The sequence below is a fragment of the Mobula hypostoma genome, chromosome 11 (assembly GCF_963921235.1).
Source record: "Mobula hypostoma chromosome 11, sMobHyp1.1, whole genome shotgun sequence".
NCBI lineage: Eukaryota > Metazoa > Chordata > Chondrichthyes > Myliobatiformes > Myliobatidae > Mobula > Mobula hypostoma.
In genome coordinates, this window is record NC_086107.1 from 25,117,377 (window position 1) to 25,139,394 (window position 22,018).

Sequence of the window (22,018 nt, forward strand, 5' to 3'; positions counted from 1 at the left end):
AATTTCTATAGGTGTGTGGTGGAGAGTGCATTGACTGACTGCATCATAGTCTGGTATGGAAACACCAATGCCCTTGAATGGAAAAATCCTGCAAAACAAGTAGTGGATACAGCCCAGTCCATTACGAGTAAAGCCCTCTCCACTGTTGAGCACATCCACATAGAATGTTGCTCCCTTAACCCCATTCGGGACTCCAAACAGTCCTTCCAGGTATGGCAACAATTCACCTGCCAATCTGTTGGTGTCAGCTATTGTATCCGGTGCTCCCAATACGGTCTCCTCTACATTGGTAAGGCCCGACATACTGCTTTGTTGAGCACCTCCGCTCCATCTGCCAGAAGTGGAACTCCCCAGCGGCCCTCATTCCCATTCTGCCATGTCAGTCTATCGCCTCCTCTTTCGCCACAATGAGGCCACCCTCAGGGTGGAGCAGCAATACCTCATAGTCCATCTGAGTAGTCGCCAATCTGATGGCATGAATTCTGATTTCTCATTCCAATAAAAAAATTTCCCTCCTCCTTCCCTCTTCTTCTATTCTCCACTCTGGCCTCTTACCTCTTCTCCTCACCTGCCTATCACCTCTCCCGGTGCCCCCCTTTCTTCCTTTTCTCCCATGGCTCACTCTCCTCTCCTATCAGATTCCTTCTTCTCCAGCCTTTCACCTTTCCCACCACCCTGGCTTCAACCTGCACCTTCTAGTTAGTCCTCCTTCCCCTCTCTCCTCACTTTTTATTCTGGCATCTTTCACCTTCCATTCCAGTTCTGAAGAAGGGTCTCGGCCTGAAACATCAACTGTTCATTCATTTCCATAGATGCTACTTGACCTGCTAAGTTCCTCCAGCATTTTATGTGTGTTGCTCTGGGTTTTGACGATCTGCAGAATTTCTTGTGTTTATGATACAGTTGGAAGTTTAACTTAAACTGTCAGCTTACAAGCGTCAGCTGCTGTGTTTAGAAAGCCGAGCTTGGCAAAAACGTGAGGCCCCTGGCCCAGGAAGCGAATATCCAACACACCATAGGCCAGATGAGACCCATAAAGCTCGTGTTGGGTTGATTATGTTTAGAAATAGATTTCAAAAGGAAAAAGCTGCAGATGCTGGAAACTTGAAACAAAAGCAGAAAATGCTGGAGATATTCAGCAGGTCAGACCGAATACGTACAACCAGAGACTGTAAACATTTCAAATGAGAAAGGTCATCTTCAAATCTTGACTGTCCTCTCCCCACAGATGTTACCCATCCTGCTGAGTATTTCCAGCATTTCCTGTTTTGAAAAAGTTTTCATTATGCTTTAACCAAACCTTTGAGAATTTTGAACTATTTTCAGTGCTGTATATTCTACATTGCCTTTGGATTAACCAAAACTGCTCTTCACATTGCCTAATAGACTTGAAGGGTTTGCTAATTCCCTGCAGGTGAAGATTTTCATTTCTCCTCTCCTCATTTATCAAGAGCTTTGTCATGGTGTCCGGCAAATTAACAAGATTTCTGGAGCAACTGGAACTAGTAGTAGAAGTCATTATTCTTAATATATCTTTATAAGTTATTCTTCTCCTTACTTTTCACATGACGCATATTACAGCCTGTTCTGTAAAATTATTTTATTTCTAAATGTTTCAAGGTTCAATTTGATAAGCAAAGGGTGAAACATTGCCAGAGTTGGGACACACTGCAGAGTTGAGATCAGTTAAGATCGTACTGTAAGGCAGAGCAAACCCGAGGGGTTGTGTGGTCTGGTCTGGTCTGGTCAGATTCAGACTTACTCAGATTTATTCATCACATGTACAGGGAAACAGAGTGAAATGTATCATTTGTGTTGACAACCAACACAACCTCAGAATGTGCTGGGAGCAGCCTGCAAGTGTCGCCACATATTCCAGCGCCAACATAGAATGCCCGCAGTGCTCAGCAGAACACAGGACGTAACAAATAACAATATAACAGCACGAGAAGCCCTTTTCCTCCCTCCTACCCACCAGCACACATGGACAGTCCTAAAGCTCCAGGACTGAATCAGAAACAGAACCAGGTTTACTATCACTGGCATATGTCGTGAAATTTGTTGTTTTGCAGCAGCAGTATAATTTTAAAAATATAAATTACAATAAGAAATATATATTTAAAACTTACAATTAAGTAAGCATTGCAAAAAGAAGAAAACAATAGTAAGGGCGATGGGGATCCTTAACGATGGATGCTACTTTTTTGAGGCATCGTGTCTTGAAGGTGTCCTCAAAAGACAGCCATTTCCAGTCCTGTGCAGTGGCCTCTCCATACCATACAGAATCATTTACCAGAATCAAGCGTAATATCACTTGCATGTATATGTCATGAAATTTGTTTTGTTTTGCAGTAACAGTACATTGTAATGCTGCAAAAAGAGAGGAAAATATACTGAGGAAGTGTGCATGGATTCATTGCCCATTCAGAAATCTGGTGATGGAGGGGAAGAAGCTGTTTCTGAAATATTGAGCCTGTGTGTCTTCAGGCTCTTGTACCTCTTCTGATGTCATGCCAATTCTCCTCAAACTCTTAATGTAATATGGCTGCTGTCATGCCTTCTTTGTAATTGCATCAATATGTTGGAGCCAGGACAGATCCTCTGAGATGCTGACACCCAGGAACTTCTGATCCCTCAATGAGGACTGGTGTGTGTTCCTTTGACTTCCCCTTCCTGAGGACCACAATCAATTCCCTGGTCTTACTGACATTCAGTGCAAGGTTATTGCTGCAGCACCACTCACTAGCTGATCAACCTCACTTTTGTACACCTCTTCGTCACCATCTGAAATACTGCCAACAGAAGTTGTGTTGTCAGCAAATTTATAGATGGCATTTGAGCTGTGCCTAGCCACACAAATGTGGGTATAGAGAGAGCAGAACAGTGGAGCTAACATGCATCCTTGAGGTGTGCCAGTGTTGACTGTCATCGTTATTTCCAATCCGCACAGACTGCAGTCACCTGGTGAGAGAGTCAAGGATGCAGTTACAGAGGGAGGTACAGAGGCTCAGGTTTTGGAGTTTGCTGATTAGAACTGAATGGTATGATTGTGTTGAGCACTGAGCTGTAGTCAATAAAAAGCATTCCGACATAGGTATTACTATTGTCCAGGTGATACAAGCACCAGTGGAAACCTAGTGAGAGGGCGGCATGTTCAAAGGCAGCGGTCTCTCAGTGGTCAACCAAAGAGCACTTTTCTTTTTAAAATGTGTATTTTTATGATCATAAGACTCTGCTGGACGCAAAGAGCTACGGGTATAGTAGGTCTACCTCATCAGTGATCTGCTTATTGTTCAGAGCAGCTGGCCAGGGTGTCGAAGAAGCCAGCAATCAGGCCAGAGAAGGAGAAGCCGGCCAGCAGGCCGGAGAGGGTTCGGGGAAGCTGACCTGGGTGCAGACCATGCTGCTGCCTGCAACTCGAAGGCATCGGAGTTGGTGCACAAAAGCAGCATGCAGTGTAATCATGAGTGACTGTATAGGGTATTTCTCTTGTGATTGCAAGACCGTGTTGTACATTGATAAAGTAAGATGTCGCAGGCCAGTTTCCCTTGTTTGGTAGTGAGACAGGCCATGAAGCAGCAGCTTAGCCTCGGTTATGGCAAGGACAAGGCCTCAAACCACAAGTTTGCCTGCTGCTGCAGTCCAGTTGAGGAGTGCCGGAGGCGGTGAAGCATGGCATCCATGCTCGGTTGGGGGCTGGTCTTTCCTGTGCTGCCCTCCAGTGTGCAACTGGTGGAATGACAGGCTGGATTGCCAGGAGTTGTACCAGCAATTTGCATATCGGTCAATGTTTTCTTGCATATCGATGTGTCTTCTCTCACTATTTTGAATGTATGTTATGCACCTTGGCCCCAGAGCAATGCTGTCTCATTTGACTATATCCGTGTATAGTTTGAATGATAATTAAACTTGACTCGATTCGATTCACTCTACCCCTGTCTCCAGCCTCCATTCTCCAGATTTTGGCTATCAGGATTCAACTTCCAGACTTACGATCGACTTTTAATGGATGCCCTGCCACTGCTGTCTCAGTAAAGCAGCTAACATAATCAAAGATCCCACCACACCTTGACCATTCTCTCTGCTCATCCCTCCAAACAGGCAGAGATAGCAAAGCCTGAAAAGACACATCACCAGCTCAAGAACACATTCTATTACATTGTTGTAAGACTATCGAATTGTTCCCTAATATGATAAGATGGAGTCTTGATCTCATTGCGACCTTTCAGCTTACTGTCTACCTGCACTGCGTTTCTCTGTGATACTTTATTCTGCACTGTTTTTGTTTTACTTTATAACACCTCAATGTACCATTGTGATGAATTCATCTGTTTTGGGTGTATGCAAGACAACTTTTTCACTGTACCTTAGTAAATGTGACAATAATTAACCAATTTTCCATAGTGTATCAGTATTATACTTACGGTATTATTATTGCCCGCATTTACCACTATTTACCTGTTTTGAAGCTAATTAAGTTTTTTTTTCCTCTGTAGGGTTTCTCTTACCATCATTCAGTTTGTTCAATCTCTTTCATCACTCCATTAAAGTTGGTCCTCATAAAGTTACAACCCTGGATATCAAGTTGCAGGAGTGATTTACTCTAGATTATGTTTAACGTAATTATGTTATAGTTGCTGTCAGCTCAGGGTACCACAACTTCCATCACCAGTTTTTCATTTGGTTCACTTACTGTTACCAGATCAAGATATATGTTGTCTCTCATGGAAACAGTAATGCATCAAGTCAGAACACAGTCTTGCAGACTACAAAAAAATCATGGTCAGCTAAAGTTCTCCATTAGTACAAACTTGATGTTGACACCGCTATTCTTTATTTCTTGATCAAATGACAGCACCTTTTTCATCATCTTGTGACGTTCTGGTGAAAGGAAAAGGTTTAGAAGTTACAGAGAAATTCATTCCCAGCTGCAGCCCAACATGCAACTTTTGCCAGCAATTGGCTTTGTGGTGCAGTTCTCAAATTCAGTTGTATTGATCTCAATTGAACCAAGCTTGTACACAGGGCAAAATAAACACCCATTACAATTATGTTACATATTAAATGACACAAACTGGGGTTGTATTTCCGGGCAATTTTCTCCACATCTGTAGTGCCTTCTAGCGAACTAACTTCCTGCAGTGCTTAACTCGGCATAAAAGACAACATATACCTTATTCCTTTGAAATGATTTTATTATACTGAGATGCGCATCTTTTTTTCTTTCATTTTGCGTACTTTTAATTGAATAAAATTGTGAACACTTAAGCAAAACCAGAACATGCTTGAAATGTTTAGCAGATCAGAATGCATCTGTAGGAAGGGAAACAGAGTTAACATTTCAGGTTAAAGAGCCTCCAATCAGAATTGTTGACTTGATTTTTCTTCCCACAGATACAGCCCAGTCTGTTGAGTATTTCTATCACTTTCTGATTTTATCTTAAGATTTCTAGCATCTGTAATTTTTTTTTAAATTTTCTCTGCACATTCTTTTTTCCTGTATGATTAATCAGCAAAATGATGCCAGTGAACAACATGACTAACTGCAACATCCTGCAGGCAATTTACAAAACTATTTCTTTTAAATATGATTATACTACGATTGGAACCTGTAATTTATATTTTGATGGTATGTTTTTGAGCTTTGCTATCTCCAAAGGAGTTCGGCAAGGTTTGGAGCGGAGTATAAGACCTGGAGCCCATGACTGACTCCATTGCTTCTCTCCAACTGAGGCATCAAGCAAGGGTGAAGTCAATGAGGATGAGAGCAGAGGATGGGCAGGTGCTCTGCCTGTGTTTGACAGAACCTTCTGCGTTTAACCAGCCTTCTTCTCCCTCTCATTAGCTGCTGTCGGAGGAAAGTGCAGGAGTCTTGGGATCCACATTGCAAGGATTAATCAAAGAGGCTGTGCGCTTGTTTTGAGTGACTTTGGAATTCGTGTTGCATGTGTTCCTGGATTCTGGTTACTCTTTTTTCAAATTGCTGTTTTTGAGCAGTTCGATCAGAGCAATCAATGAAGTCTGGATGCTTCAGCAACGAATGCTTTGCCCTGCAGCTTGTAGTGAGCTAGCAGCGCGACACGTAACTGAATTAATCTGAATATAACTGGATTCCTGGTTTGACATTTGATATCCTTTGTGTAATCTGCTTGCTTTTTGCCATTTGCGCAATTTGTTCTATTTCCACATGTTGGGTGTTTGATGTTTTCTTGAACGGCTTCCATGGTGTTTCTTTGTTTCGTGGCTGCCTGGAAGAGGACAAACCTCAGAGCTGTAATCTGTACACACACTTCAATAATAAATGTACTTTGAATCCTTGGATATACTAATATGACTCCTGCTACAGAGTGGTGGCTAGGAGTTCAGCCATTTTGTATTTATAATTAAGCACTTTACATACAGGGATAAATATTTTTCTCTTTTTAAGTTTATTATTAATGTTCTTTACTTTTTCATCTGTTTGTGATTCACTTCCGCATTTTAAGAATTTGAAATCTCTATCACTTATTTTCTACAAAGAAATGTCACCAATCTAATCTTTCTCCCTTGCTGAAATCATCTTAAACATATCCAGATATTTTCTAGCATAGTTTCTTTCCTTATACTGTACTCCCAACTATTGTACTGCTCATACTCAAAGTCCAGAAGTTATTTTTCCTCTTATTCATACAAATATTATTAACTAAGAAGTCAAATCTCTCTCAGTACCAAATCATCAATCAGGCAAAACCTCTCATCGGTCTTCATTCCAATTCTACTCCATTGTCATTTTTACCTCAGTGAAAAGTACTTTCACTTCAGTCAACAGGTTATATCTTCTTGTCCAATTACAGGGGTAGAAAGACAAAATCCAGGCTAACATTTCAATATGGCCCTGAGATAATACAGAATTCATCCATCATATGGATGAAGTATGAAGGGGGAAAAGTGTTCAAAGAACTACATATTCTCAACTACACTATGGTAGCAGAGAAGCAAGAACAAAGCCTGATTAAATGAAAATAGTTTGTTGGACACTACAGTAATAGTGCCTCAATGATCAATTTCTGATCTACTTCTGCAAATCCAAGACATGACTGGTTTCCACTGATACTGCATTAGAAACTGAGACACTGACCATTCAGACAATGAATGATGGTGGGATCTGCAAATATCCTTATGGAGTTGGCCTCCACTGCAATCCTCCATGGTCTCTAAGTCTTGAGCAAAACAACTGGATGATGTTGGGTTTTCCCATGATGTTGCTCAAAAAGCTGTCTCTCATGTTGCTCATCCACCCAAGTGCAGAGCAGCCATATCCAGTGATAGCAAATCCTGTCCTTTAGAACCTGAATTTCCCCCAATACTTCGGCTCAAAATTTAAATTCATAATCATTACCAAGATTTAACTTTATAGCTTTTTTGGGATCACTTGTTATGCCTTCTACAGACTATTAATGCTCTTGCCATTATTACAAATCACTTATGTTTTAAGATCAACAAATCACTCTCAGATTATGTAAGCTGTCATCAACTCACAGATCCCAAACTTGACTGATACCTGCTGTGTACAAATGTTTCTCAGATAGACAGTTTATGTTGAACATACTCCCAAGAATCAACTGACTAGATTAATTCCTCCTCCAGCTGCAATCTCAGATGTTGATGCCTCTCATTCTTCATCTTCATTTGTCACCAAAGCCTGCCCTTCAGGTAGTTTCGATGTCTGTGAGACTTAGGGCAGGATTAGGCCATTTGGCTCATTGAGTCTGCTCTACCATTCAATCATGGCTGATTTATTTGCCTTCTCAACCTCATTCTCCTGTAACCTTGACACCCTTTATAATCAAGACCCTATCAAACTCTGTTTTAAAAGTGTATACCCAATGACTTGGCCTCCAGAGCCATCTGTGGCAAAGAATTCCATAGATACACCACATTCTGCCTGAAGAAATTCCCCATGTCTGTTCTGAAGGGATGCTTTTCTATTCTGAGGCTAGGCCCTCTGGTCCTAGACTCTCCTACTATTGAAAACATCCTCTCCGTGTCCACTCTATGTAGGTCTTTCAATATTTGGTTGTTTCAGTGAGATCTCTCCTCATTCTTCTAAACTCCAGTGAGCACAGGCCTAGAGCTGTCAAACACTCCTCACAAATCAATCCTTTCATTCGCACGATCATTCTTGTAAACCTCCTCTTGATGCTCTTCAACGTCATTACATCCTTTCTTAGACATGGGGCCTAAGACTGATTGTGGGATGAATGGGTGCACCCTATATCTCTACTATTATCTCATCACAGGAGCTTGAGTTGTTAGCTTCTCTGAAGAAAAGCTCACCTTCAATAGATCTGCGAGTTCCCAATTTAGCCTGCAAAAGATGCGAGTTGAATCTAAATATAACATCGAACAATACGTTTCAACATTATTCTTTATTAAGCTTCTACACGTGTGATTTACTGTACTTTGCTCTTAGAACAACTTATATCCAGATTGATAATGCTACTATCCGTCCTCAAATAGTTTTCTTGCTAATGACTTTAGACATTTCAAACAAATATTTAGATATTAATGGAACCCAGGGATTCAGAGTTACTACAGAAAAGTGGCACAAGATCAGTATTGATCTTATTGAATGACGGAGAAGGTGAATGAGCATTTGAGACAGAGGAATGCCCATTTGACAGAGGAAGGAGATCAGTATTGATCTTATTGATTGACAGAGAAGCTGAATGCCTATTTGAGCTCCATCCTGGCGGGTCCGCACCCAGTTTGCCAGATACACTCCAGATCACCCAGCCACCCGCGACCTGTGCCCTGCATAGTTCACTCTCACTTCACTCTGCCGCGACAAGCTGTTCATTCTTCATCCTGCCCTGTGCACTGGCTCACCACTCTCCACCTCTCCATACTGGCCAGTTCACTTCCATGCGCCTTCTTGCTCTGTCTCAAATGTAAGGTTACTTACTATGTGGCACTCTTGATTTTGCTTTGTCCAGATTTCTTGTGACTGGGCACACTACGTTTTCCACCCTTACCCTATATGGTCCAGCCCCTATGTTGTCTGTACTGTTTCCTCCCTTCCAGGTCCTGCTTCAGCCCCACCCTGCTTTACACAAGGACACTGACAGTCAGCTCTGCAGGTTAGGAGCAAGGTCAGGCTGTTGCAAGAAATCTCCTATTGCTGTAATTTATTGCCTTGAATTGGACACTGCTCGAGTCCATGTCATAGTCAGACTTTCAGTACGAACACTCCTAATTAAACCACCGTACAGAGGGTCGGGAGAGTGTGCTTAAGAATTAATTAAAATTTGTACCCCTGCATTTAGTGAGGAAGAAAAGGGTACTTAGCATTGTGAGTTGAATTAGATGTTGAAAAATTGACGTGTATTTGTTAATTGTCCATTTTTCTCTTTGGGTCACCTCCCAATCAGATTATATAATTCAATTCAACAGCAGTTTAGGAAACCATCCCATTGGCAGTATGATTTCTCCACTTGTGATGGACAATGCAAGATTGAAATTACCACTTATTCTTATTCAGTAACTGGAAAAGTATAACCATCTAATTCAGTATTCTCATGACTCCTTTGAAATTATTCTACTCAGACAGTTTTCTATGATTATTTAAACCCCAGAATGTTCCAGTATGTTCTGATGTTTCTCCATTTTCCCAATCTCATTACTGGAATGGCAGCTTTTATCAAGCTCATTTCTTCTTCCTAATTTTTAATACACAGCTAAACCTTAGTGTGCAGATGCCTTTTTACTTTTAACAGCAATCGAGTTTATCTTCTAACACCCAAAATAAATTTTCCTGTCCATATTTTATTCTGGAAAATAACACATGATCCTAAATGTGTCAAGTCCAAAATTTCGGCAGGAAAATGTTAAATTTAAGCTGTCACGGTGTTTCACCTGAGGTTTGCAGGCCAGTTCTTACATTCATGAAGTTGTTGCATTCCTTGTGATATCTCCTTTACTTCAAACCAGTGTTGCCTGTTTCAAAATAAATGAACAAAAATCATTATCTCATTGCTCAAGGCCAAAACATATACTTTGCCACTGTAAGAGAAACATCCATTTAAAATTAAACACATTGAACAAAAGAGATCTCAGTGGAAGTGGTTAACTCCTCTGCAGGATTAGCCACACTGGAAACGTCTCAATCAGGGAAGAGTGAATATGGTGACAGTGCCTCTAATACTGTCAAAGTCGAGGTAAATTTATTAACAAAGTGCATATAGTATATGCCATAATATACGTACCACCCCGAGATTGATTTTCTTGCCAGCATTTACAGGAAAATAAAGAAATACAATAGAATTTATGAAAACTATACACAAACAAAAAAGGTGATGAACAACCAGTATGCAAAAGACAACAAATTGTGCAAACGTAATGCCCTGGTTCACATCTTTACTGTTATGCTGAAGGTGTTTCATTTAGCAGCTCTATGAGAGCTGTCTGCTCTGCCTTCAGCCTGTTTGGGTTATTGTTGAAGATGAGGGATGATGTGGAATGTCTGCCGTCCAATTAGTGGGAGGTTTTCTTGGTGAAGAACAATAAGGTTGGTCTTGGACTTTTGTTTGAGAGAAGATGCTGGGGAGAACCAGTCATAGCATACCATCCGGTGGGACACCTGTTTGTTCGAGATGGATTGTGAGCGACGTTCGGAAAGTGGTGCGTGCTTTCACGTTGACCAAGGGCCCAGCGAATGGTGACAGAGAAGTCCAAGATGAGCTCCAACCTGTGCATATTGGACTGCTTAATTAGAATGGGCCCTTTTTTTGTTATTCTTTACTAATCCTTTAGTTAAGTTAAGATTCATCAATAGAACTCCTTTAATCGTATGCAGTGTACTGTCTGTTTTGAGGCATTAATTTGTAACAGGGTAGCAAATTACACAGCATCCACACAATCCAGGGTTTGGAGTGGGATGAGCCGTCTCAATCTCACGAGTCTGGCGGGACTTGGCTTACACAGCCAAGGAAACGGGTGTTTCACAAATAAAAAAATAATAGTACTCAGAACATGAATTGTAGAGTCTTTGAAAATGAGTCTGTAGGTTGTGGCATCAGTTCAGTGTTGAAGTGAGTGAAGATATCCATGCTTGTTTGGGAGCCTGATGGTTGTAAAGCTAGTTCTGTTGCTAACCAATGAAAAAAATCATTAAGAAAGACAATATTATACATTACATGTCATTGTTCCTAAATTATTTCCAAAAATACCAATTTAAAATTCACAATTGCTAAGTGTTAATGGAATCACATATCTAGAATTAGAAACTGTTGCATGACCTCTGACACCATTGGGTCTTACACATGAACTCTGTCACCTTCAATATTCTTAGATTGAAAGGATCAAAAAGGGGATTAGACTTTACACAGCTTCTGTGCCCCTCTGAATGAAACAAACCCTTCTTAAAGAGACGTCCTTAAAAATAAAGAGATACTTTGAATTGGAAATAAACTCTTCTTAAATTCTTTAATTTAAACTGTCCAATTGATTTAAATTCTTTTATCTATCCCAAATCAAGTTTGTGCTTCTTTCTTACTTGACAAAAGCTCTGGGTGTATGAGTCAATCTAAAAACCTGGATTTTAGAATTAAACCGTGCTTTAAGGAATATTTGAATTAATACAACATTTAAAAAATTAATTTTAATTTATGTTGCATGAAAAATGCATTTTTAGTATAGCCAAATTAAAACTTTTTACAAAGAAAGTTCTGTTGATTTTAAGCTAGATATTTTGACTTACAGCTTCAAGATCACACCATATCACTACTTCCTCACCAGTCAATAACACCATTGGTATAAATAAAGTCTGTAATGCCTGTAATTAAAACTTCAATCTCTAGCCTTTAGTTCAAAATTCAAAGATTGAGGGTACAGGCTTAATTTTTTAAAAAGAATTAAAAACATTTGTTTTACTACTGTACGTTTTAGAAATCTTGATCTATGTAATGAATCAGGAGCTCAAACGCTTGCTAAGTGCTCCCAGAACATTCACAGCTTCATGACAAAATGTTCTCAAAAATGTACACATACAGCAACGACTTCTTCCAAGAACAAAAATAAGTTTCAGCTTTGAAGACATCAGTAAATGACCCTGAATACAAGCAGCCAAAACTTTGTGCAGATGTATTTTTCACATACCAAATGTTCAGTCAAACTTTCATAAATATTTTCACACAAATTGATTCTAAACTCCCTTTCCTCATTCACATTCATATTAATTCTTCCTTGCTACGGTGTTTTTCATAGCCCGGGGGTTAAGCCGTGCCTGAGCTTTATACCATCGAACAATTAGAGTTCTAAACCACTAAATTAAGATAGTCTCCTGTAAACTGGTTCTCAACTGCTACTCCTCCCTGTGTTCAGTCATATGGACCATAACTAATTCACAAATGTTCATGGTCTCACTCTTGGTTTCCTGCAAGTTTTATCCAACCAGCACTCAGTCCTCATTCTTTTAACCCTGAAGGAGAGTCTTCATTTTGTCACGTCAGGGCGATACAACACAAAAACAACCCTCAGCTGCTAAGTCCCTGCTGAACATTTCTACACTAATCCTATTTTATCAAATTTTCTTCTCCCCACATTCCCACCAACTCACCCCAGACTGCAACACTAACCTACACATTAGAAGTTTTTAAGCAATGCTGAATGCTTGCAATCCTTTGAGTGAACTTAGTAAAATCTTTCTTAAATTCATTATAACAAGGCAAATGACAAGAAATGTTAACTTGATAGGAGGCATATTGCTCATCAGTGCTCTCACCACTTTTATAAATCATATAAACAGATTCAAGGTTGCAAATCACTGTCTCATTGCCAAACCATTTAAGTTACTATCAATTCTTAAATCCACAATTAGCTAATGGTTGCTGTGCACAAATGTTCCTCAGTTGATCTGCGATGATATAGTTTCAAGAGTTAACTCACTAGATTGACTCCTTCTCTAGATGCAGCCCAGTTAGAAACATAGAAAACCTACAGCACAATACAGGCCATTCGGCCCACAAAGCTGTGCTGAATATGTCCTTACTTTAGAAATTACCTAAGGTTACCCATAGCCCCCTATTTTTTTAAGCTCCATGTACCTATCCAAGAGTGTCTTAAAAAACCCTATCGTATCCACCTCCACCACCATCACCGACAGCCCATTCCACGCACTCACCACTCTCTGCGTAAAAACTTACCCCTAACATCTCCTCTATACTCACTTCCAAGCACCTTAAAACTGTGCCCTCTCGTGCTAGCCATTTCAGCCCTGGGAAAAAACCTCTGACTATCCACACAATCAATGCCTCTCATCATCTTATACACCTCTATCAGGTCACCTCTCATCGTCCATTGCTCCAAGGAGAAAAGGCTGAGTTCACTCAACCTATTCTCATAAGGCATGCTCCCCAATCCAGGCAACATCCTTGTAAATCTTCTCTGCACCCTTTCCGTGGTTTCCACATCCTTTCTGTAGTGAGCCAACCAGAACTGAGCACAGTACTCCAAGTGGGGTCTGACCAGGGTCCTACATAGCTATAACATTACTTCTCGGCTCCTATACTCAATCCCATGATTGACGAAGGCCAATATACTGTATGCCTTCTTAACCACACAGTCAAGCAGCACAGCAGCTTTGAGTGTCCTATGGACCCCAAGATCCCTCTGATCCTACACACTACCAAGAGTCTTACCATTAATACTATATTCTGCCATCACATTTGACCTACCAAAATGAACTACCCCACACTTATCTAGGTTGAACTCCATCTGCCACTTCTCAGCCCAGTTTTGCATCCTATCAATGTCCCTCTGTAACCTCTGACAGCCCTCCACACTACCCACAACACCCTCAACCTTTGTGTCATCAGCAAATTTACTAACCCATCCCTCCACTTACTCATCCAGGTCATTTATAAAAATCACAAAGAGTAGGGATCCCAGAACAAATCCCTGAGGCACACCACTGGTCATCAACCTCCATGCAGAATATGACCAGTCTCCAGCCACTCTTTGCCATCTGTGGGCAAGCCAGTTCTGGTTCCACAAAGCAATGTCCTCTTGGATCCCATGCCTCCTTACTTTCTCAATAAGCCTTGCATGGGGTACCTTATCAAAAGCCATGCTGAAATCCATATACACTACATCTTCTGCTCTACCTTCATCAATGTGTTTAGTCACATCCTCAAAAAATTCAACCAGGCTCGTAAAGCACATCCTGGCTTTGACAAAGCCATGCTGAATATTCCTAATCATATTATGCCTCTCCAAATGTTCATAAATCCTGCCTCTCAGGATCTTCTCCATCAACTTACCAACCACTGAAGTAAGACTCACTGGTCTATAATTTCCTGGGCTATCTCTACTACCTTTCTTGAATAAAGGAACAACAGCCACAACCCTCCAATCCTCCAGAACCTCTCCCGTCCCCATTGATGACGCAAAGATCATCACCAGACGCTCAGCAATCTCCTCCCTCGCCTCCCACAGTAGCCTGGGGTACATCTCGTCCAGTCCTGGTAACTTATCCAACTTGATGCTTTCCAAAAGCTCCAGCATATCCTCTTCCTTAATACCTGCATGCTCAAGCTTTTCAGTCTGCTGTAAGTCATCCCTAAAACAGCCAAGATCCTCTTCCGTAGTGAATACTACAGCAAAGTACTCATTAAGTACCTCTGTTATCCCCTCCAGTTCCATACTCACCTTTCCACTGTCACACTTGATTGGTCCTATTCTCTCACGTCTTATCCTCTTGCTCTTCACATACTTGTAGAACGCCCTGGGGTTTTCCTTAATCCTGCCCACCAAGGCCTTCTCATGGCCCCTTCCAGCTCTACTAATTTCATTCTTAAGCTCCTGCCTGCTAGCCTCATAATCTTCTAGATCTCTATCATTACCTAGGTTTTTTGAGTCTTTCCTAAGCTCTTCTTTTCTTCTTGACTAGATTTACAACAGCCTTTGTACACCACGGTTTCTTGTACCCTACCATCCTTTCCCTGTCTCATTGGAACGTATCTATGCAGAACTCCATGCAAATATCCCCTGAACATTTGCCACATTTCTTCCATACGTTTCCCTGAGAACATCTGTTCCCAATTTATGCTTCCAAGTTCCTGCCTGATAGCCTCATATTTCCCCTTACTCCAATTAAACGCTTTCCTAACTTGTCTGTTCCTATCCCTCTCCAAAGCTATGGTAAAGGAGATAGAATTGTGATTGATCACTGCCTCCAAAATGCTCTCCCACTGAGGGATCTGACACCAGTTCATTTCCCAATACCAGATCAAGTACAACCTCTCCTCTTCTTGGCTTATCCACATATTGTGTCAAGAAACCTTCCTGAACACACCTAACAAACTCCACCACATCTAAACCCCTCACTCTAGGGACATGCCCATCGATATTTGGGAAATTAAAATCTCCCACCACAACAACCCCACTATTATTACAGTTTTCAAGAAACTAAATCCTTATCTGCTCCTCGATGTCCCTGCTATTGGGTGGTCTATAAAAAACACCCAGTAGAGTTACTGAACCCATCTTGTTCCTAACATCCACCCACAGAGACTCCATAGACAATCCCTCCATGACTTCCTCCTTTTCTGCAGCCGTGACACTATCTCTGATCAGCAGTGCCACGCCCCCACCTCTTTTGCCTCCCTCCCTGTCCTTTCTGAAACATCTAAAGCCTGGCACTCAAAGTAACCATTCCTGCCCCTGAGCCATCCAAGTCTCTGTAACGGCCATAACATCATAGCTCCAGGTACTGATCCACGCTCTAAGCTCATCTACCTTGTTCATAATACTCTCTGCATTAAAATAGACACATCTTAAACCATGGGTCTGGGCGCATCTCTTCTCTATCACCTGCCTATCCTCCCTCTCACACTGTCTCCAAGCTTTCTCTATTTGTGAGCCAGCCGCCCCTTCCTCCATCTCTTCAGTTTGGTTCCCACCCGCCAGCAATTCTAGTTTAAACTCTCTCCAACAGCCTTAGCAAACCTCCCCGCCAAGATATTGGTCCCCCTCGGATTCAAGTGCAACCCATCCTTTTTGTACACATCACTGCTGTCCCAAAAGAGGTCTCAAATGGTCCAGAAATCTGAATCCCTGCCCTGGGCTCCAATCTGTCAGCCACGCATTTATCCTCCACCTCATTCTATTCCTATACTCACTGTCATGTAGCACAGGCAGTAATCCTGAGATTACTACCTTTGTGGCCCTGCTTCTCAACTTCCTTCCTAACTCCCTGTAGTCTGTTTTCAGGACCTCCTCCCTATGTCGTTGGCACCAATATGTACCACGACCTCTGGCTGTTCTCCTTCCCACTTCAGTTGTTGTCGTTTCCCATTCTTTATTCACATTGTCTACTGTGGGAGATGTGTGATCAGCCATCAAGCCTCCCCTAAGCAGCACATTAATTTATGAGCAGCATCATCTGCATCGCAAGTTTTCACTGTTATCCTTTCACATGGATTTGTGCTGTTACCTTCTAAGAGAAGTTTTGTCCTTGAGAAACCCATGTGGCACCATATTGATGTTTATCCTGTTCTTCACATTTTGGGAGCTGTTTCTAACAATAGCACAGAACAACATAAACCAAGGTTCTTTTTTGTATTAAGTTTCTACAATCCTATGTTTTTGTACTTTTTCTTCTCTTTAGGGGCTCTTTTTCCCAGATTTACCATTTGCACCTCGACAATTCTCCAGCCTCCATACTAATTGCTAAACTGCATGGTGTCAGAATTGAGCAGTTTTCACTGTTGTTGACTCTCAGGTTTTAAGATTGCTTCTTTTTTTTTCTTGCTGACCAAACTGAAGTTTTCTCTTAGGAACAGGGAATTCTGGAAATACCGAGCAGGTTAAGCCGCATCTGTGAAAATACACTCTGTGGCTTCTTTATTCGGTTTGCCTGCTTGTCAATGCAAACATTTAATCAGCGAATCATCCAGCACCAACTCAATTCATAAAAGCATGCAAAAGTGATCAGGAGGTTCGGTTGTTGTTCAGACCCAACAAATGTGATCCAAGTGACTTTTTTTTAAGATTATGAAGACACGCAGTCCTCTTTTATTGTCATTTAGTAATGCATGCATTAAGAAATTATACAATATTCCTCCGGTGTGATATCACAAATCACAGGACAGACCAAGACTGAAAAGACTAACAAAACCAAATAATTATAACATATAGTTACAACAGTGCAACAATACCATAACTTCATGAAGAACAGTCCATGGCACAGTAAAAAGTTTAAAGTCCCTCAAATGTCCCACATCTCACGCAGACGGGAGAAGGAAGAAAACTCTCCCTGCCATGCCCGACCACAGTCCGACTCTGAGTCATCCGAAAACTTCGAGCCTCCGATCAGCTCTCCAGCACCATCTCTATCCGAACGATTCGACTTCAATCTCAGTCGCCAGCAGCAGGCAAAACCGGGGATTTTGGGGCCTTCCCTAGGAAGATTCTCGATCGCCCAGTAAGGGCGGCAGCGAACCTGCATTTCAGAAATTTCTACAGATGTTCCTCTGTGCTTTCACGTCTGTCTCCATCAAATCAGAATTGTCCACAGCCCCTATTTAATGGATATGATATCATTTTCACCGGAGGGCTGCGTGTGCGCGGCGCTCTCCTATCTCCTTCTCCCGCCTTTGACCATAGAATGATTGTTGGCACTAGATGGGGTGCTTTGGGTATCTCAGAAACTGCTGATTTTCCTGGGATTTTCACACACAAGTCTCTAGAGTTTACAGAAAATGGTGCAAAAAAAACCCCAAAAAGCATCCAGCGAGATGTAGTTCTATGGGCTAAACCGCCTCTTCAGGAGAGAGGTCAGAGAAGAATGACCAGATTGGTTCAAGCTGACAGGAAGGTGAAGGTGACGGTAACTCGAACCACCACACATTACAAAAGTGATGTGCAGAAGGGCATCTCTGAATACACAACACATTGAAACTTAAGTAGACAGACTACAGCAGCAGAAGACCATGAAGATACATGCAGTAGCCTCTTTATTAGGAGGTACTCAATAAAGTGTGTTAACTTTTCAGGGTGATAATCTTTCTCTCCACAGATGGATGTGCTCTCACTTGCCGAGTATTTTCTAATTTTATTTCAGGTTTGCAGCATCTGCAAACTTTCTTTTGGACATTCCTCGCTTAATTTTCGCTCCGGAAGGAGACCCCAGTCCTCTTTAGCTAATTTCAGGTATAACTCTATCAAGAATATTGGCTGCTGAAACTGAGGAACCTTTCTAGAGTTAAAGCACCAGCAAAACAGAACACATATTTACAATTGGCACCCTGCCATTGTTTTCCTTTCAGCTTACTTTAAAGAATTACAGTAAAGTTTGCAATTATTTCCTACCCAGACCACTTTGGAATCCTTAGTTGCAAACATCCAGCTAATGAATGTTCTTCAAAAAAAATACATTTTAATCAGGATCTGGTTTTAATGACAATTTCATGTTTTAAATGTGTAGTTAACCAAACTCACAGATTGTCTGCACATTTTCCCCAAATCTTTAAAAATTTAACAAGTAATTGCAGGAAGTCAATGATTCTTTAATATGAATTTGAATCTGTCAAGCTACAAAGAACCACCATTAAAGCTGGAAAAAATTAATGAAGCAATATCTATGTAAAGCTGAATTCTGGGGACAAAATCAATAAGGACATACTGTATTTTGGCTTGCAAGGGAGGATTTAAAACCACCTGAGTTAGTCTTTATGCCCTTTCAATTTGTGAATTTAAGTTCTAAAACTCTATTTTCTGCCTGATTGTACTACCCTGGCCTGTAATAATAAAACCTGGCTATTAAAATGAACAAAACCACCTGTTCAGATTGTCAAGCAACCTGCAGGTCTAATGTGCCTGCCCAGTGCTTAAAATCTGCTCATCGTCAAATTCTCCCCTACTGCATGCCCACTAGTTAACTGATTTAATACAAAATGTACTCTTAAAATTGGGCTCAATTCCCGCTCGTTCATTTTATTTATATGTGCCCCACTTAAAAGTGAAAATTACAAGATGCATTGTTTATAGGACATAACACAAGGAAATCTGCAGATGCAAGCAACACACATAAAAAGTGCTGGTGAACGCAGCAGGCCAGGCAGAATCTATAGGAAGAGGTACAGTCGACATTTCGGGCTGAGACCCTTCGTCTGGACGTCCTGACGAAGTCTTGGCCCGAAAGGTCGACTGTACCTCTTCCTATAGATGCTGCCTGGCCTGCTGCGTTCACCAGCACTTTTTATGTGTGTTGCTTATAGGGCATGGTTGCCTGAATCGCAGTCTAGAAACTTGTGACTGCCACTGGATGGCATCACTGCTCTGAAAGTTAAAATCGTGCCAGAATATTCTGTGAAACCCCAGCTCTCTCTCTTTACTCCCCCTCTGTAGTTTATACTACACGCTGGCTCTTAGACTACGTTATTACCAAGATCATTACTACAGTCTCTTATCCCCCCTTAACATGAATATTGCCAATGTTAGGTAACCCATTTTCCCCCTTTCATCCTCATTCCAATCCTTCCATTTTGTCCCCTTTCCTTGTACGTCCCATTCCCCCCTTTGTTCAGGTTTACCCCTGCCCCCTTTCTAGTTTGATCCACCCAGGACAGACACACACACAGAGTTTACCTACAGCTTCCCCAACCCCCATCTGGTTCTAACTAGTATTCACCTCTCCCCATATGGTTTCCATTCTCACCTCCTTTACTTCTCCAGCATTCCAGCCTTGGTGTTGCTGCTTGCCTCCGTCCAGCAGCTGTTTCCAATCTTCATGTTCCCCTCCTCTACCTGGCACGACTGCCTGTCATATTACACCCCTCCTCACTCGACCAATCACCTTACACTCCTTTCACTCTGCTCCTTTTCTCCTCTTTATAACGGCCTCTCTACTCTCAGTTGTGATCATAAGACTGTAAGATACAGGAGCAAAATTAGGCCATTTGGCTCATCAAGTCTGCTCTGCCGTTTCATCATGGCTGATCCACTGTGCCTCTCAGCCCTAATCTCCTGCTTCCCCCCAACTCGGATCCCTTCAAGCCCTGACCAATCAAGAATCTATCAACCTCTGCCTTAGATATGCATGAAGACTTGGCCTCCTCAGCTGCCTGTGGCAACAAATTCCACAAATTCATCACTCACTGATTAAAGAAATTCCTCCTAATCTATATTCTAAAAGGATACCCCTCCTTCGATCTTTGACTCGCCCATCATAGGAAACATCCTCTCTACATCCGCTCTACCAAAGCCTTTCACCATTCATTAGGTATCAATGAGGTCACCCCTCAATCTTCTGAATTCTAGTGAATACAGGCCCAGAGCTATCAAATGCTCTTCATATGACAAGCCATTCAATCCTGGAATCATTTTTGTGAACCTCCTTTGAACCTTCTCCAGTTTCAGCACATCCTTTCCAAGATAAGGAGCCCATAACTGCTCACAATACTCTAACTGAGGCCTCACCAATGCTTTATAGTCTCAACATTACATCCTTGCTTTCATATTCTAGCCCTCTTGAAATGAACGCTAACATTGCATTTGCTTTCCTCACTAGAATCAACCTGCAAATTAACCTTTTAGGGAATCCTGCTGAAGTGCCGTTTGCACCTCAGTTTCTTGTATTCTCCCTCCATTTAGAAAATAGTCAACCCTTTTATTTGTTCTACCAAAGTGCATGACCATACACTTCCTAACACTGTATCCCATCTGCCACTTCTTTGCCCATTCTTCTAATCTAAGTCCTTCTGCAGCGTCTCTACTTCCTCAACACAACCTGTCCCTCCATCTATCTTCATATCATCTGCAAATTTGGCAACAAAGCCATCAATTGTATCATCCAAATCATTGACATATAATGTAAAAAGAATTGGTCGCAACAGAGACCCCTGTGGAACACCACTAGTCACTGGCAGCCAACCAGAAAAGGCTCCTTTCATTCCCACTCTTTGCCTCCTGCCAATAAGCCACTTCTTTATCCATGCTAATACCATGGGCTCGTAGCTTTCTAAGCACCCTCTTGTGTGGCACATTATCAAAGGCCTTCTGAAAATCCAAGCACACAACATCAACCAAATCTCCTCTGTCTAGCATGCGGGTTATTTCTTTAAAGAATTCCAACAGATTTATCAGGCAGGAGTTTTTCTTGAGGAAACCATGCTGGCTATGGCTTATTTTATTATGTGCCTCCAAGCATCCTGAGACCTCGTCCTCAACAGTTGACCACAACAACTTCCCAATCATTGACATCAGACTAACTGGCCTATAACTTCCTTTCTTCTGCCTCTCCTCTCCCTTCTTGGAGAGTGCAGTGACATTTGCAGGGCTTCATACTGAAACATCAAGAATTCATCTTCTTCCCAGGCCCCAAAGATGCTGCTCAATTCACTGTGTTCTTCCTGAAGATGGTTTCTTTGCCCTGATCTCTAACTTCTGCCGTCTCTTGTGAGCCCAACTGTGGCTGAACCTCATTCAACTGGTTCATAAAGGTTTATCATGATCTCCTTGTTCACATTCACTGTGCCAGTGTAATCATCTACCCTGACACTTTCAATAACTTAAATATGTATACCTCTAGATCTATCAAAGTTGCTTGAATTTCCAGCATCTGCACAATTCCTCGTGTATACCGCTAGATCTCTCAACTTGTGCAGCCCTTTTAGGATATGCTGTATAGTTTATATTGCTTTTTTAACTCTTTAGAAATTAACCCTTCATATTCCCCCAGCATCACCTTTCAATTGCCAAACAACTGTCCTTTCTCCCATCGTGGTCTATCCTAAAAGCTTCAGAGTCGATTATGTCTTCATCATTTGCAAATTTGGAAAAGGTACTCTATGTAGCCTTTCAGCCCAACACGCACCTGCTTTAGTTGAGACTCCGGATGCACCTTTATCCTTGGTAAAGAGACTTCTAGGACATCAAGATTAACAAAAGATCAAAAATGTAAAGCCAATATGTTCCCTTGCCCCAGGTAAGCTACGGATTCGGCTCAAGTACGCATACAGACGACAGTGGCTGCAATGCG

The 22,018-nt window shown here is 41.6% G+C and overlaps 1 long non-coding RNA gene across 1 annotated transcript; it reads right to left on the minus strand.

The window, feature by feature from the left end:
* Nucleotides 1-5,638: 5,638 nt before the first annotated feature.
* LOC134354249 (uncharacterized) lies at nt 5,639-21,991 on the minus strand. The gene is made up of 4 exons (XR_010019746.1): nt 21,854-21,991; nt 9,895-9,975; nt 8,317-8,347; nt 5,639-6,248 (listed from the first exon to the last, which is right to left on the minus strand). It is a non-coding gene; the product is annotated as an uncharacterized LOC134354249 (long non-coding RNA).
* Nucleotides 21,992-22,018: the final 27 nt, after the last annotated feature.